The sequence below is a fragment of the Lepus europaeus genome, chromosome 8, assembly GCF_033115175.1.
Source record: "Lepus europaeus isolate LE1 chromosome 8, mLepTim1.pri, whole genome shotgun sequence".
Classification (NCBI taxonomy): domain Eukaryota; kingdom Metazoa; phylum Chordata; class Mammalia; order Lagomorpha; family Leporidae; genus Lepus; species Lepus europaeus.
Window position 1 is genome coordinate 114818471 of NC_084834.1, and position 15108 is coordinate 114833578.

The window sequence follows — 15108 nt, forward strand, 5'->3', positions numbered from 1 at the left end:
AGCTTCCATAATAACCAATTTAATTATCTTTGCAAGGACATAAAACTCTTTAGAAAAGGTAGCATTGCTCTACTTGAAAATGCAAAGTCACAGAGTAAAATTTAGTGCTTTAGAATGAAAGAAGAGTGAATAGAGTAGAACTAAACATTCAGTTCTGATTTCCTAATGTTTACAATTCAGGCTTACTAAGAGCAGGATAGAAATCAGTTGTAACCAGTGGAAATGTGTACCTTGGTAACATGGATTGAATGGTGAGTTTAATTGTTGCTTTTGAGTAGCATTGCACTTGTGAGAAAGAAATGGAATTGAGTGAAGATGGACAAAGGGTAAAACTCAGTCCAGTTGTGGAACATGATTTAGATTTTAAAAAGTGAGGTTTATTACTGTCAAAGTTTGTGAACTCAAGAGGCTTCCATAGCCTTGGCAGCTCATGACAAGAGCCTTGGGTGATCACTGATGTCATAAATAAGAGTGTCAATTGTTAAATCAACAATAGGAGTCACTGTGCACTTACTCCGCATGTAGGATCTCTGTCCTTAATGAGTTGTACTATGAGAATTAATGGTAAAACTAGTCTTCAAACAGTACTTTACACTTTAAGTGTCTGTGTGGGTGTAGTCTGTTGAAATCTTTACTTAGTATAGAGTTGATCTTCTGTATATAAAGATAATTAAAAGTGAATCTTAATGAAGAATGGGATGGGAGAGGGTGTAGGAGGTGGGATGGTTTGGAGATGGGATGGCAGGTTTGGGGGGAAGACAGCTACAATCCAAAAGTTGTACTTATGAAGTTTATATTAAATAAAAGCTATTTAAAAAAAAAAAGAACTAAGTCCGTCTACAAATTATAGCCTCTAAAATACTCCTATTAATATGACTTTTTTGCTTAAATAGCTTGGATTGCCATTTTAATGTTTTGTAATTCTTGGGGGAAAACTCTACTTAAGTATATTTTTATGGAACTATAACTGGTTTGAACATAAAAATAAATCTTTAAATACTTTTTTTTAAAAAGTGAGGTTTATAAGGCTCAAGTCTCAGATTGTCTAGGCAAGCTGTAGTATTCTAAGAACTGATACCAACCTGGGTCCATGTGCCTGATTTCCCCTCATGACAGCTTCTGGTAAGACTCCATTGCTCTGGTCAGAAATAAGATCAAGAAACCTGGGCTAGGGCAAATGTGGTGCCTAATCCCCAGGCAAAATCTGTCCTGGGAGAAGAAGAAGAACCGATGGGAATCAAGGAAGATATTAGGCTACGTGCCTGAGAAGTGCCACGTTAGGATTTTTGTGTGTTTGAGTAAGAGAAGAAACATGACAGCAAGCATTGGAAGTAGACCAGAGTTTGCACAGTGAAAGCCTTGCCCTTTTTTTTTTTTTTTTTTTTTTTTTTGACAGATAGAGTTAGTGAGATAGAGAGACAGAGAGAAAGATCTTCCTTTGGTTGGTTCACCCCCCCAAATGGCTGCAACGGCTGGAGCTATGCTGATCCGAAGCCAGGAGCCAGGTGCTTCCTCCTGGTCTCCCATGCGGGTGCAGGAGCCCAAACACTTGGGCCATTCTCCACTGCCTTCCTGGTCCACAGCAGAGAGCTGGACTGGAAGAGGAGCAACCGGGACTAGAACCCAGTGCCCATATGGGATGCTGGCGCCGCAGGAGGAGGATTAACCAAGTGAGCCATGGTGCCGGCTCCCCGCCTTGTCCTTTTTCAATAACCTTATTGGGGTGGTCTCAGCCCGCTCCCAGGGGCAGTTTAGGGAAATCTTCCCTGCCCTGAACCTGAGGACTTCTTAGGTCCAATAAAACTGTGCAGATAAACACCTGGGATAAATTTCATTAATTCATGCCCAGAAAGTCCTCCACCCATCAGTGTATTCCAGAAAATGAAGATGGGGAGGAGAAATGGTGCGACATACCCGTATCTATAACAACTCCCGACTGAATGTAGACTGGGATCTCGTTTGTTACTGAGATGCCCACCTGTTCTGTCTGATGGCATCTCTTCATTACACTTGGCTAGCATGCTTACTAGTACTCTCTGTCTCACATCTGAAATTCTTATCGGAAGACAAGAACCTCTGATTCAGCCATCTCCTGGAACAGAACCAAGAAGGGTGAATGTGAATCCTTTCTTGCAATTTTCCCATCCCAAGGTTGAAGGAAGGGGCAAATAGCTTCTTATGGAGCTATTTGATTGAAAGCTGGAAACTGCTTCCAAATTTGATGATTTGAATTTGAATTTGAATTTGATTATTTTAAATGTATAAATACACTATTTTCTTCTTTTAAAAAAATTTATCTATTTATTTGAAAGGTGTAGATACAAAGGCAGAGAGAAGTCTTCCATCTGCCGATTCACTCCCCAAATAGCTGCAACTGCCAGAGCTGGGCTGATCCAAAGCCAGGAGCCTGCAGCTACTTCCAGGTCTTTCATGTGGATGCAGGGGCCCAAGGACTTGGGCCATCCTCTATTGCTTTCCCAGGCCATGGCAGAGAGCTGCTTCAGAAGAGGAGCAGCTACATGGGATGCAGCCACATAGGATGCTGGCATTGCAGGCAGCAGCTTTACCCAGTAGGTCACAGCACCAGCCCCAAGAGACTTGTTGCAACAGTAAGAATTGGTTATAATTCTCTAGCATTTGTCCTATGTCAGCATGGTTCTAAACAGAATAGGAAGTAATGGTTTTAACTTTCTTTCCCCAGTAATCCTATTCTAGAGATTTCATTATTATTCCCATATTATAGAGAAGGGAACTGAGAGAGGGAGAGGAACTTGCTCAGAATCACAAGATTGAAAAATGAGGGAAGCAGGCTTTTAACTCAGTCTAGACTCAAAGTCTAGACATTCAGCCACTGTATAATGTTGCCTCTCAGGGAAAATAAAACCTGGTTGTCACACAGGGAAATACAGAAATAAGACACAGTGAAAATCTTTACTGTGCTTACTGTCTTGTGTCCCTGTTGCTCTGGCTTCACCTTTTTCCTCTCTGATTAGTCAATAAATTCCAATAATTTCATTAAATACTTCAAATTCTATTAAAGTTTTGTTTTTATTTTGTTTAGCTTAAGTACATTTGAGCCATCTTTCTTTACTTAAAACCAAAGTCTCCTAATAAATACTCCTATAAGAGGGGAGAAACTAGAATCCATGGTGTTAGTGCAGGTAGGTGCCTATTAGCCTGTGTGTCTGAGTGCAGAGTTAGATGGGCTAATAGGCAGTGAGGTCAGGTCCCCTTTGGGGTGAGAAAAGGCGTGAGTCCCTTTAAGAGTGGAAAAGATGCTACTTCTCCCCACAAGCTGCCTTTGGCAAGACAAAATTACCAACCTCACTCTTCTGAGGGTTTTTTGTTTTATCATGAGGAAGCTAGACAGGATTACAATTCTGGCCCTTGGAAGGAATTTGTCCCTGCCCCCTGAATGATTGCTAGCTGTTATTCTGCTCCCCCAAATTGTGCCTGAAAGACCCCATGCTGGCAAGTTTCTCCAGGTATCCCTCCTGTGCAGGTCCCATCCTGACTGCTGCTGCAGGAGGCTTCTGACTTGCATAAATCTTACTTTGCTCAGTGTCCTGTCTTCCTCTACCTGAGACAAGAACTGAAATTGCCTTCATCATTCCTGTACCAAGACGGGCCAGAGAAAATGGGAAGAAAATTAATTTATGTGCATGGGGACACGGAAGCAAGTCCTGAGAGCAGGACCCAATCCCTTGTCTGCCTCCTCTAGTCCTTTCCTGTCCTATATCTGAAGGAATTCACTGAATCAAGGGAGCAATACAGCTGTCCAGCAAGGTTGTAATTACTGGACTAGAGGACTCACTTGCTTCTTCAATAGATAAAAACCTATGGCCAGTATTGTCCAGAGGGGTTTGTTTAGGGGAATTCCACATCCAAAAATAGCCTGCCCAAAGCAGGAGGCAAGGAAAAGAAATGGGGTACCCATACACCTGTCCCTTAAAACCCAGGTGTGACTACAGGTGGAGCTCTCGTCTACTAAGTGTAGAAATCTGTCTCTTCACTTTTTTCAATAAAATTCTTTGCTAGTCACCTTCTCGCCTGCTTGTTCATCGGCCTCATGCTCAGTTGTTGATAGAACAAGTTTCCAGGGGTTCAAATCAGCAGGAACAACGAGAAGCAGACATACATACTGCAGTAAGGCTTTGTCTGGGAGCATAAGGGAAAACATCAGACAGAGAAAAGCGACTGATCAGGAAACTGATCAAGAGTCTTCCCCACATGAGTGAGGTATGACTTTTTTTTTTTTTACAGCCACAGTGGACAGTGAGAGAGAGAGACAGTGAGAAAGGTCTTCCTTTTCCGTTGGTTCACCCCTCAATAGCCTCTACGGCCAGCGCGCTGCGACCCGTGCACCATGCTGATCCGAAGCCAGGAGCCAGGTGCTTTCTCCTGGTCTCCCATGCAGGTGCAGGGCCCAAGCACTTGGGCCATCCTCCACTGCACTCCCGGGCCACAGCAGAGAGCTGGGCTGGAAGAGGAGCAACTGGGACAGAATCCGGCACCCAGACCGGGACTGTGATGGTGCCGCAGGGGGAGGATTAGCCTAGTGAGCCACAGCGCTGGCCGAGGTATGACTTTGAAAAACCACATCTTGCACCTTCTTCCATTTACCATCTATAAGGGATTGATGAAGTGTTTCAAAGATGGTTTCAGGACTGACATTCTGTGAATTGACATTACATAGAATGGACAAATGGCTGAGGGAGACAGGTAGACAAGCCCAGAGAACGGAATGAAAAGGATGTAAAAAAAAAAAACGATTGAGGGCAGAGGCAAAGCTGGATCTGGGACTACCTAGATGAAGAAGGACAAAGAGGGACAGGCTAGCTGATGAGTAAATCTCTAGACGGAGTGAGAGAAGGCACTGCTGATTTATGGAGCAAAGAACACCACAGACAAGACAGAAATGACTTTTGTAGAACAGAGAAATGAAAGGGAGAAATGTGTAAGACTAAGATTAAACATAAAATGAAGATGGAGAAGGAGATGTATAGGAAAAGACTAAAAGGGAGTCTCTGATCTTGCGAGGCAATGGGATGGGGCTCAACCTGAGTCCCAGGGAGAATGGTGAGAGCTGTGCTCAGATGGATGTGATGACCACACAGACGAGGGAAGAGATGAGATGTAGCTCTGTGAATATTACTGGGAAAGAAAGTAAGCTAAGTAAGGGATGAGCTGTAGCCTAGGTAATTTGAATGTAGTAATTCTATGTGCTATTGTCAAAACCTGAAGGAGAAGACAAGTAGATGTGAAAAGTCAACAGAAGAATGAGTAATGAATTATTACTCATTTCTCGCTTACCTTCCATGGGACCTTCCAAATTATTCCTGTTTAGAGCAATGTTTAAGAATCAGTTTTAGTTGCCTAATCAAATTTCAAAAGAAGAATGTGAATTGGGTGGCCCACAGAAGCCAAATACAAGCCTAGGAGTCATATTCAAAGAAGCCAGTTTATTATGCATTTTCAATCATAAAACAGTAGTATTATGCAACTCTTATCTTCCTTCTGTGGAATTACAGGCAAATCACTTTTACAAAGAGTAAACTCTTGGATGGCTGTGACACTGTGCTAAATTCCAAGAAGATATATGGTCTGCAAAGTGGAACTTTCAAGAAAACTTGAAGAGGCTATTGTTCTCTGTAACTAAACCATGATGTATGTCTGGGAATTCTGCCTGATTTAAAATCAATCACTGATCTCTTTCTACTGTGAGAGTATTCATAGATCCCCCCCTCCCCAAATAGTGAAAGAAACACAGATATTTTGAACAAGAATATTTATTCTATGAATGGGTTAAATCATGAAACAGATGATTCTATAATCCAGTTATTTTTATTTAATCATATATTATCAATATTTATAAACAGGGAGAAAAACCATATTTAGGCAATTAGCTACCCTCATCTGGGGATAAGATTTTTTTTTTAATTTTAATATTCTCTATACGCTTTCTTATTTAAAAATTGAAACTATTTTGGGAAAATTTAAACATGATTAATGCAAATATTATCTAGTACTTATTAAGCAGTTAACTCTGTTATTCTCAGGCCATATCACACAATGAATCCCTTGTGGACTTTTACTATTTATTTGTTCCTGAGAGCTATACACATAGATTCTGAAGTCATTTATGTAGGCGAGGTCCTGGAATTTTTTTAAAAAAATATATTCTAGGTGATTCTAAGGAAGCTGGGGTTGAGAAGTCCATCCTTCATAGTACAACTTGAAAATGGCAGGATGAATTTGATTTTATTTTCAAATAAAATGACCACAATGTCGCAATTATGGTATTTTTCATAGGGAATCCATTTCGACTTGATTTGATTTAGTTATTGCATATTATCTCAATTCGAATTTTAAAACTCAAATAAGGTCAATAGTTATTGCTTTTAAGATTTTAGTCTATACATATACATAGGTTACAATTATAAAAAGGTATATTAATGAAAAATTTAGTGAGATAGCATAATAAGTTACAAGTAAAACAGAAATTGAAGTAAAACACTAAGCTTTGAAACAGTTTGTATTCATCTTTTTTTTTTTTTCAGTTTGAATTTGTTCTTTGTCAGTGTGTTTTGCTGAATTAACAAAATTTAAGGGAATTCCTTTTTCATTAGTGTCCGCAGAATGATGTAAATTAACACTATGCCAAAGACTCTGAGAAGGCAGTAAACTCTTGTCTGTGAGAAATACAAAGTAGGAGATAAGAAGCCTATATTTCAGTACACTTTATCTTTCTCTTCCAAAATTTAAAAAATAATTGTAAATTTTTGAATTATGGACTACTAGGTGCAATTAAGACTATATGCTAAATATCAAATACATGTTCTTTAAATGTTACATAATAAAGCATGAATATCAATTAAAAATAAAGGATTTTAGTGATTTTTTCCTCAATTTGACACATAAAAATATTTTAGATATTTATAAATGATTATTACTTTTAGAGAATTGTTTCTGAAGATCATTATAAGAATTATCCAGTTCACAATTATTCACATATTTTTGCTTAATACCATGATGTGGCTTGACTTTGATGCATTTATACAATCATTATTATGAACAAGATCCTTTATTTATTCCATTTATCCATAAAATCTTCAGAGCAGTTAATATCCTTGAAACATTTGGAAAAAACATTTATATTCCCAAGACTGGGAATAAATCCTGCATGAAATGTATGAAAATAAGTAGAAAAAAAAGTTCATTTTTATCAGATATTACAAACAGATTCTTTGATGGCTGTAACTTTTCAGTATCATCACATTATAATGAAACAAATCATTGATTCTTTGGAAATTTTTGGACAATCATCAATTTTTCACCTTTTTCCATACCTACCAATTTGATTATTGTCCCCTTTATATACAGTAGAAGGCCTGCAAATATCTACAATTGCAATCCTCAGATTGTTGTTTTACATAACTTTAAATTAGTTTGTCTCTAATAACTATTTCCAGTTTGTCTTAGTTAAGTGGTTATGAGGAAAATACCAGTAGTTTGGATATTTTTTCATAATAAGTAATTACTACTCATATATCTGTGTGTGCATTCTATATTTTTGCAATGACAAATAGAGTTGTCCCAACGTCTATGTGTGGTGCGTTCCAGAACCAAATGTGAGTATGAAAATATGTGGGTGCTCAAGTTCCTCATATAAAATGGTATGGTATTTGTATGTAACCTTTGGACATTTTCCTGAGTACTTTAAACCATCTTTATATTACTAATAACATCAAGTATACTATAAATGATACATGTGTGTATGCATGTATGTAGATAGATACAGTGTGTGTGATCTCCCATTTCTCATGTCATTTGAACCTAGAATGCAAGAGCACTGGCTCTAGTTTCAGTACCACTGTAACCACTGCCAATTTAAGAATGCACTCTATATTGATTTCCAAAAAATGTTAACAGAGCAACCCTTCGGTAAAATTGAACAGCATGTAGAAATGGCTTTTCCTGTAACATTATGCTTAGAATCTAAAAATAACCACTTAGTAGGGAGAAGAAACCTAAGGCACGTGGAAGACACAAAGAAGGGGTGAGTTCCCTAGTGCATGGTGGAACAGCTACATTGCCATCATGGGTATCACAGAGAGCTTCTTTGAATTGTGGAAACTCAGACACACTGCCCAGCACAAACCCAAATGTGTATTTCAACAAGATACCTATGTAATTTATAAACATTTTCTAAATGAGAAACACAGGTGTTGAGTACACTCTTTTTGTCTCTTGTTGCTGCACCCAAATGGAAATTTGGCATTAGCAGACAGGAAGTTACCTGTGTTAAAGTCAAAACCTTCTATGGCAAGGGTAGAATTTTATGGCTATGGCAATATTCATTTTTTTTCCTATCTGCATCTAAATATTAGGAGCAGATATTTAGTGATGGTACTTGTGTAACATTATTTTATTGTGAGTTATAAAGCCAACAAATATGGGAGGAGTCACAGAGCCAGCATTTTATTGACAGATCCTACTCAGGAAAAAAGACTCAGTAGAGGTGTGAGCATTTGGCCTGTGGTTAAAGCACTGATTAGAAGGCCAGCGCTGTGGCATAGCAGGTTAAGTCTCTGCCAGTGGTGCCAGTGTCTCATATGTGTACCAGTTCAAGAACTGGCTGCTCCACTTCTGATCCAGCTCCCTGCTAAAGTGCCTGGGAAAGTAGAGGAAGATGGTCCAAGTACTTGGGCCCCTGCGCCCATGTGGGAGACCCGGAAGAATCTCCAGGCTCCTGGCTTCTGCCTGGCTCAGCCCCAGTTGTTATGGCCATTTGGGAAGTGAACCAGCAGATGGAAGAGCTCTATCTTTCTGTCTATCCTTCTCTCTCTGTAAATCTGCTTTTCAAATAAATAAAAAGAAAACAAATCTTATATATAAAATGATTAGAATGCCCATGCCCCATACCAGAATGCTACAGTTTGACACCCAGCTGTGGCTTCTGACTCCGGCTTCCTGTTGACGCATACTGTGGAAGGCAGTGGTGATGGCTAAAATTTTTGGATTCCTACCACCTACATGTGTCATCTGGATTGGCTTCCTGGTTTTCAAATGTCCACTCCCCACCACACAATGCAGCTATTTGGGGCATGAACCAGTGGAAGGGTTCTCTCTCTTGTCTCTGTTGATCTCTCTCTCTCTCTCATCTCTTTGCCTTTCAAATAAATACAAATATTCAAAGGTAGCCAAAAAAGCTTGAGCAGTGGTTCACAAATAGACTTCTAATGGTCAATCAGTTCTCAATGTACTATTCCACAATTTTCTTGAAGATTTGGGGGACAAATATAGAAACAGGGTGATACATATATTTGGAAATTTGCAGTGCATTATTGGAAATCCTGGAGTGAAAAAAACAAGTGTGTTTAGTGCCTTAAGTCCCAAATATACTTAATTGTGGAGCCAGGTTTTCCATCAAATGAGAGCTGCCAAGGCTGCTCGCTCCATCAGCGCACTTGATGTACAGGTGGTACGGCTGCTGTGTCAGGATGAACTTTTGGAGAATTGCGAGTATAAAGACTAAGAAAGCTGTAGTTACCACACATGCTCTGATGGAAGCCTGAGTCAAAGGCACACAGCAGAATGGAACTTTACCTTGATTTGGAATCAGATGACCATAAGTAACCATGATTGGGGGTGTGGAGAATAACAGAGCCCACACAACACAGAGTCCACTTGGTGTTAACTCTGAATCTGCTGAAGACTTCCATGGAGGGGATTTTTGTGTGCCTAGTGCATTATACATCACATACGTGAGAGAGAAGGTATGTTGATACTTAGAGATGAGATAACCTATTCTTAAAAAATGTAATTTGGCCGGCGCCGTGGCTCACTAGGCTAATCCTCCGCCTTGCGGCGCCGGCACACCGGGTTCTAGTCCCGGTCTGGGCACCGGATTCTGTCCTGGTTGCCCCTCTTCCAGGCCAGCTCTCTGCTGTGGCCAGGGAGTGCAGTGGAGGATGGCCCAAGTACTTGGGCCCTGCACCCCATGGGAGACCAGGAGAAGCACCTGGCTCCTGCCATCGGATTAGCGCAGTGCGCCGGTCGCAGCTCTCCAACCGCGGCGGCCATTGGAGGGTGAACCAACGGCAAAGGAAGACCTTCCTCTCTGTCTCTCTCTCTCTCACTGTCCACTCTGCCTGTCAAAAATAAAAAAAATAAAAATTAAAAAAATTTAAAAAAAATGTAATTTGTTCAAGATATAAAATTGGTTAGAAGGAGAACCAGAATTAAACAATCAGGACTCTCTCTTTTAATAGACTACAGACAGGGCCGGCGTCATGGCTCACTTGGTTAATCCTCCACCTGCAGCGCCAGCATCCCATATGGGCGCCGGGTTCTAGTCCCAGTTGTTCCTCTTCCAATCCAGCTCTCTGCTGTGGCCTGGGAGGACAGTGGAGGATGGCCCAAGTGTTTGGGCTCCTGCACCTGCATGGGAGACCAGGCTCCTGGCTTCAGATTGGTGCAGCGCTGGCTGTAGCGGCCATTTGGGGAGTGAACCAACAGAAGGAAGACCTTTCTGTCTCTCTCTCTCTCTCTCTCTCACTGTCTATAACTCTACCTGTCAAATAAAAAAAATTAAAAAAAAAATAGACTACAGATAGATTTCTCTTCCTGAGTTCTCTCTCACCTGCTAATTTTTATTCTATCTTCCCTAACAGATTTCTCTCACTAGCTGTTCTAATGGATTCTCTCTCTCTTCTGATATAGATTTCTCTCTTCCTCCCCCATTTGGTACATAACTTCTTAGTATCATGGGGTTTATACAAACTTTGAGCTCCATGCTTTTTGAGATGTACTTGAATGTCTATTTCCCCTTATTTAAATGAAAAGGGACAGGTTAGTTTATCATTAACTAATCACTAAATTGCTGAAATATTACATGATTTAAAAATAATAAAAAGAATTTGACTGAGATGTTAGTTCAAAACCAGGAGCTTTGTGACTGTGAGCTCTGAATTTCCATCCCTTCCACAAGGAGTCCAACAAGTGCCACTTTGCTGGATTGTACTGGGAATGATAGTCACAAGGTGGGGCCGTGAAGTTTCAGGCACATACTTGGTCCTCCAATGCTGTCGATGTCCTTCTGCTTCCTTCACAGAGCTTCCAGTGCCAATATTAGAAGGGATAGGCAGACAGGAAGTAGATTTACCCATTTGATTATTTGCGCTCATTTTATCAAAGTGCAGAGTCAGTAAATAATCAGAATCCCTGAAGCTACAGAATGATGATCATATACTGCCATGGATCTTTGTGACCCCCCACCAAACACTTGCTAATCCATCCACTGTTCCCTTTATTCAAAAGAAGGGTGTGTTGCAGCACACAGCCTAGGGCTATGTGCACCACAGGTCCATGGGTGACAGCTGCCCTATTCTCCAGTTTTGCAATGAGGAGAAATAAGATCAGAAGTAAGTACACAGAAGGCAAAATTTTATTTTATCTCTCAATAGCAAACTTTCAGATCAAACAGTAGATTCTTAACTTCCTAACTTCCTGGAAAGCCCTTATAGACCTCTCAGGTGGCCACAGTTCTCTGAAGACAAAGGGAACAAAAGGTCTCACAATTTATTTTCAATGTGTGAAGGGGAGGGTGGCAGTGCATGAGGACTGTGGATGTAGGAAATAATCCAGGAGTCCATGTTTCAGTTAAAACCCTGCACTTTTAAACACTGTCGCCAAACCCAACTTTTAATACCATATAATAACAGTAACTGCATCACTTATTGTTTGCTGATATTTTTTATTGAGGTTTGTTGCTCATGATTTTACATGTGATTGTACAGAGCATTTAAGAAAAAAGGATGATGAAAAGATTGTACAAGGGGGAAAAAATCCAATAGCTTGAAATCTGGAAGGTGTTTGATAAGGATAATGCCATGTGCAAATACCTGTATATGAGAATCCTAAGAGACCAAAACTTCAATAGATATAATCTTGTTTCTAAAAAGTGATCTTTTTCTTATCCATGAGGAATAGCTCAATTAGTTGTTAGTTTTTTAAATAAGCTGCTATTTAAAAAAAAAAAAAGATCTGGAATTAGATTTAATGCTGGGCAAGAGGGAAAACAAAATGGAAAGACTTCCAAATCATCCATCCACTTCCAATGCATTCACAGAGGCTAAACGGAGGAAAATGAACGTGACTCTACAAATCTGGATTCGCTAGTTCACAGGCAAAGATCAGTGTTAGAATATACAAACAAATGAGATCTGGTTATAAAAGAACACACGGCAATGGCCCACAGCTGTTGGAAGGCATATCACCTTTCATCGCTGGGGATGCTAAAGGAAATCTTTATTCTCAAATGAGGCATGAAAACCAACTGTAAATGTTTCTTTCCTCATCTTCCTAGACTCAAATCACAAGCCACAGTGACCACAAAGCAGTATTTGCTAGGACTAGGCAGTGGTGAGCTGCAAAGGCTGTCCTAGTCAGGCGTCCTGAGTTCTGACCCCCAAGCCTGCTACCACACAGCGATGGAGTTGATGACACGCACTCATGTTTGTTGAACATCTCTAGAGGTCAAGCACTGCAGTCTATTTCACAGTCAGGATTGTTTTGCTTGTTTTATGTTCAAAAGAATCAAAGGAATTTTTAAACCTTAAAAAGCTATTTTAGTTCTGGATGTTAAAGCTTTTTTTTTTTTTTTGCCAATGTAATGTGAAATTTTGCAGTCTTGGGCCACTGAGGCAAACATAGCACCTGCAAAATTTAAAATCCTCTGATTCTGGACTTAATGTCACTCTTCAGTAGCCTCTCTCTTGGAACAAAAAGTGGAACCTCCTCCTTTAAAAATAATTCAGTCTGTTAAACTGTATGCTCAAAAGTCAGCTCTATTTTCCTCTTCCTTCAACTCTCCCTTTAGCTTTCTAGAATGAAAGAAGCGCTGGGAGTTATCACAGACACGTTGGATTGTGGAGCACTTTGAGAAGCCACCACGTGCACAGCTGCAGAATTTTGTGAACTGACTACGGTAATTGAAGAGAGAGCACTGGAGAGCAGTGTTTTCAGGAACGTAGTGATTTGTTCAGTCTCAATGTGATATTCATACATGTAATGAGTCATCTTGTAATGTGAATATTGCTTGGTTATGAATTCTTTTGCACAATGTACATAATTCCAATATAATGTTTATTAGAAAGATTCATAATAAAGCTCTAAAAGGTACAAGGAGACTAGTTAGCATTAACTGTGTTGGTGTACAACAGTCAGCAGATTAGAGAGTGAAGGTGAGTTGAGGCAAAAATACTTACATTTTAAGAACATTTATAAAATATTTGTGTTCCCTTGAGACAAGGTATAGCTAGACAAGAAATAGCTAAGGACTGTAAAAGTATTTAGTGATTCCTGTGCAATTAGCAGGATGAAATTATGAGAAATTCCAATTTTATTTTTTTTAACAGACCAGTAGCATTTGCTACAGTGTACAAGATTTTAACTACTATGATTTCATTATTGTTTTCCTTGAAGTATTTTCTCCGTAACTATAACTTAGGTCCTGCCACCTCACCATAAATCTGGTTGTTATTCTTCCATTCATATTGTCATTGAAAAGACCTGCTTATCCCATTAGGGGTCTTTCAGATATAATCTTCCTATACTTCTCCACCTAAATCAAAGTTCTTTCACATGCCTTCTTGCAAATCATAGTTTTCATTTCACTTTACTCTAATGGGACAAAAATTATCAAATGAAAAAAGTGAGCTTGATTTACTATTAAGAGACAGAAACATCAAAACATTTGAAATCAAGACATTTGAACAGTGATTTAAAGGTGCCAGATGTCAAGGGAATGCTGACTTGTTTTTTTTTTTTTTTTCAAGAATGGTAGTTAACTTTATTTCAAATGAGAGTATGCAGAACTGTATTAACTACAAATCACGAAGTTTGTGATACAGTAGGCAAGCTATTTCCTTGCAAACTTTAAATAACAGGGATCAGAGTATTTGTACAGGTGAAAAGTCAAGATTAATGTCCATTTTATTGCAAAGAGGAAGTTAAAAGTTAATTAGTAAATAGAAAACATTCCTCTCACAGCCTAACCAGGAAAGAAGCAGCTACCAACACTTTGGAATTTCTACTAGTCTACAAACATGAAAATTTAGACATTTAATAACATTTTTTCAGACTGCTTAAGGACATATTTGCTGATTACAAAATTCAATTTACTGTTGGGATCAAGTGAATGTTTTTTATGAGCTCGCAGAAGCTTCACAGAACCCACAGGCACCCAAGTGCTTCCACAGCTATTTCACGAAGTTGCTGTTTCACGTTCTTGCCTCCACCTTCCTCATGTTTCTACCATGCATAAATCAAATGTAAGGTATATTGAAAGTATTACTGTGGAATGCTTAGTAATTATTTATGTGGAGAGTTACTATTTTAAGTTTCTAAAAATGAACTCATGGAATCTTAATGTCTTGGCCTACAAGGACCTGGGAAGTTCACATATATTATTATTTCATCTCAATTTTTGTTAGAGAATGACATTGACATCAACATGCTTAGATTTGCTCAAAGCAAGATTAGAGTTTGAGTTCTGTTTTTTTTTTTTTTTTTTCTTCACTGTTTGACTTGACATGTATTGGAGTTCTACACTTTTTTTTTTTTCTTCAATACAAAATAGATGCACGTGCTACTTTGAAAAACTAAACACTCTTTACTTAATGGGTGATGATTAGTGAAAAGTTGATCTTTAGAAAACCCAGAAACTATTTATGCTCTCCCTCTTGATCTCAACAATAATGTAGAACATTGGACACTGAAAATTTTGATGTTATTCATTAAAGAAAGTAAACTAGTCAGTGGATTTGTGTCTGTGTAGGAGATAAAAGCAGAAGACATTGCCTAAAATTAATGATATGGACACTGTATAAATGTTACTAATTCCCTTACATGCTTATTTCCATAGCCATGAAAAGTTCTGTCACACCAATAAAATCTAGAAACCTAAATCTTAAAAACCCTTGTACTATGTAAACATTTTAGATTATAATGAGAATTTTTAAAAAGTAGACCTTAAGCTACATTTTGATTTAGGATTGTGAAATTTTTCACAGCAAGTCAAAGGTGTCTCCATTACCCACTTAA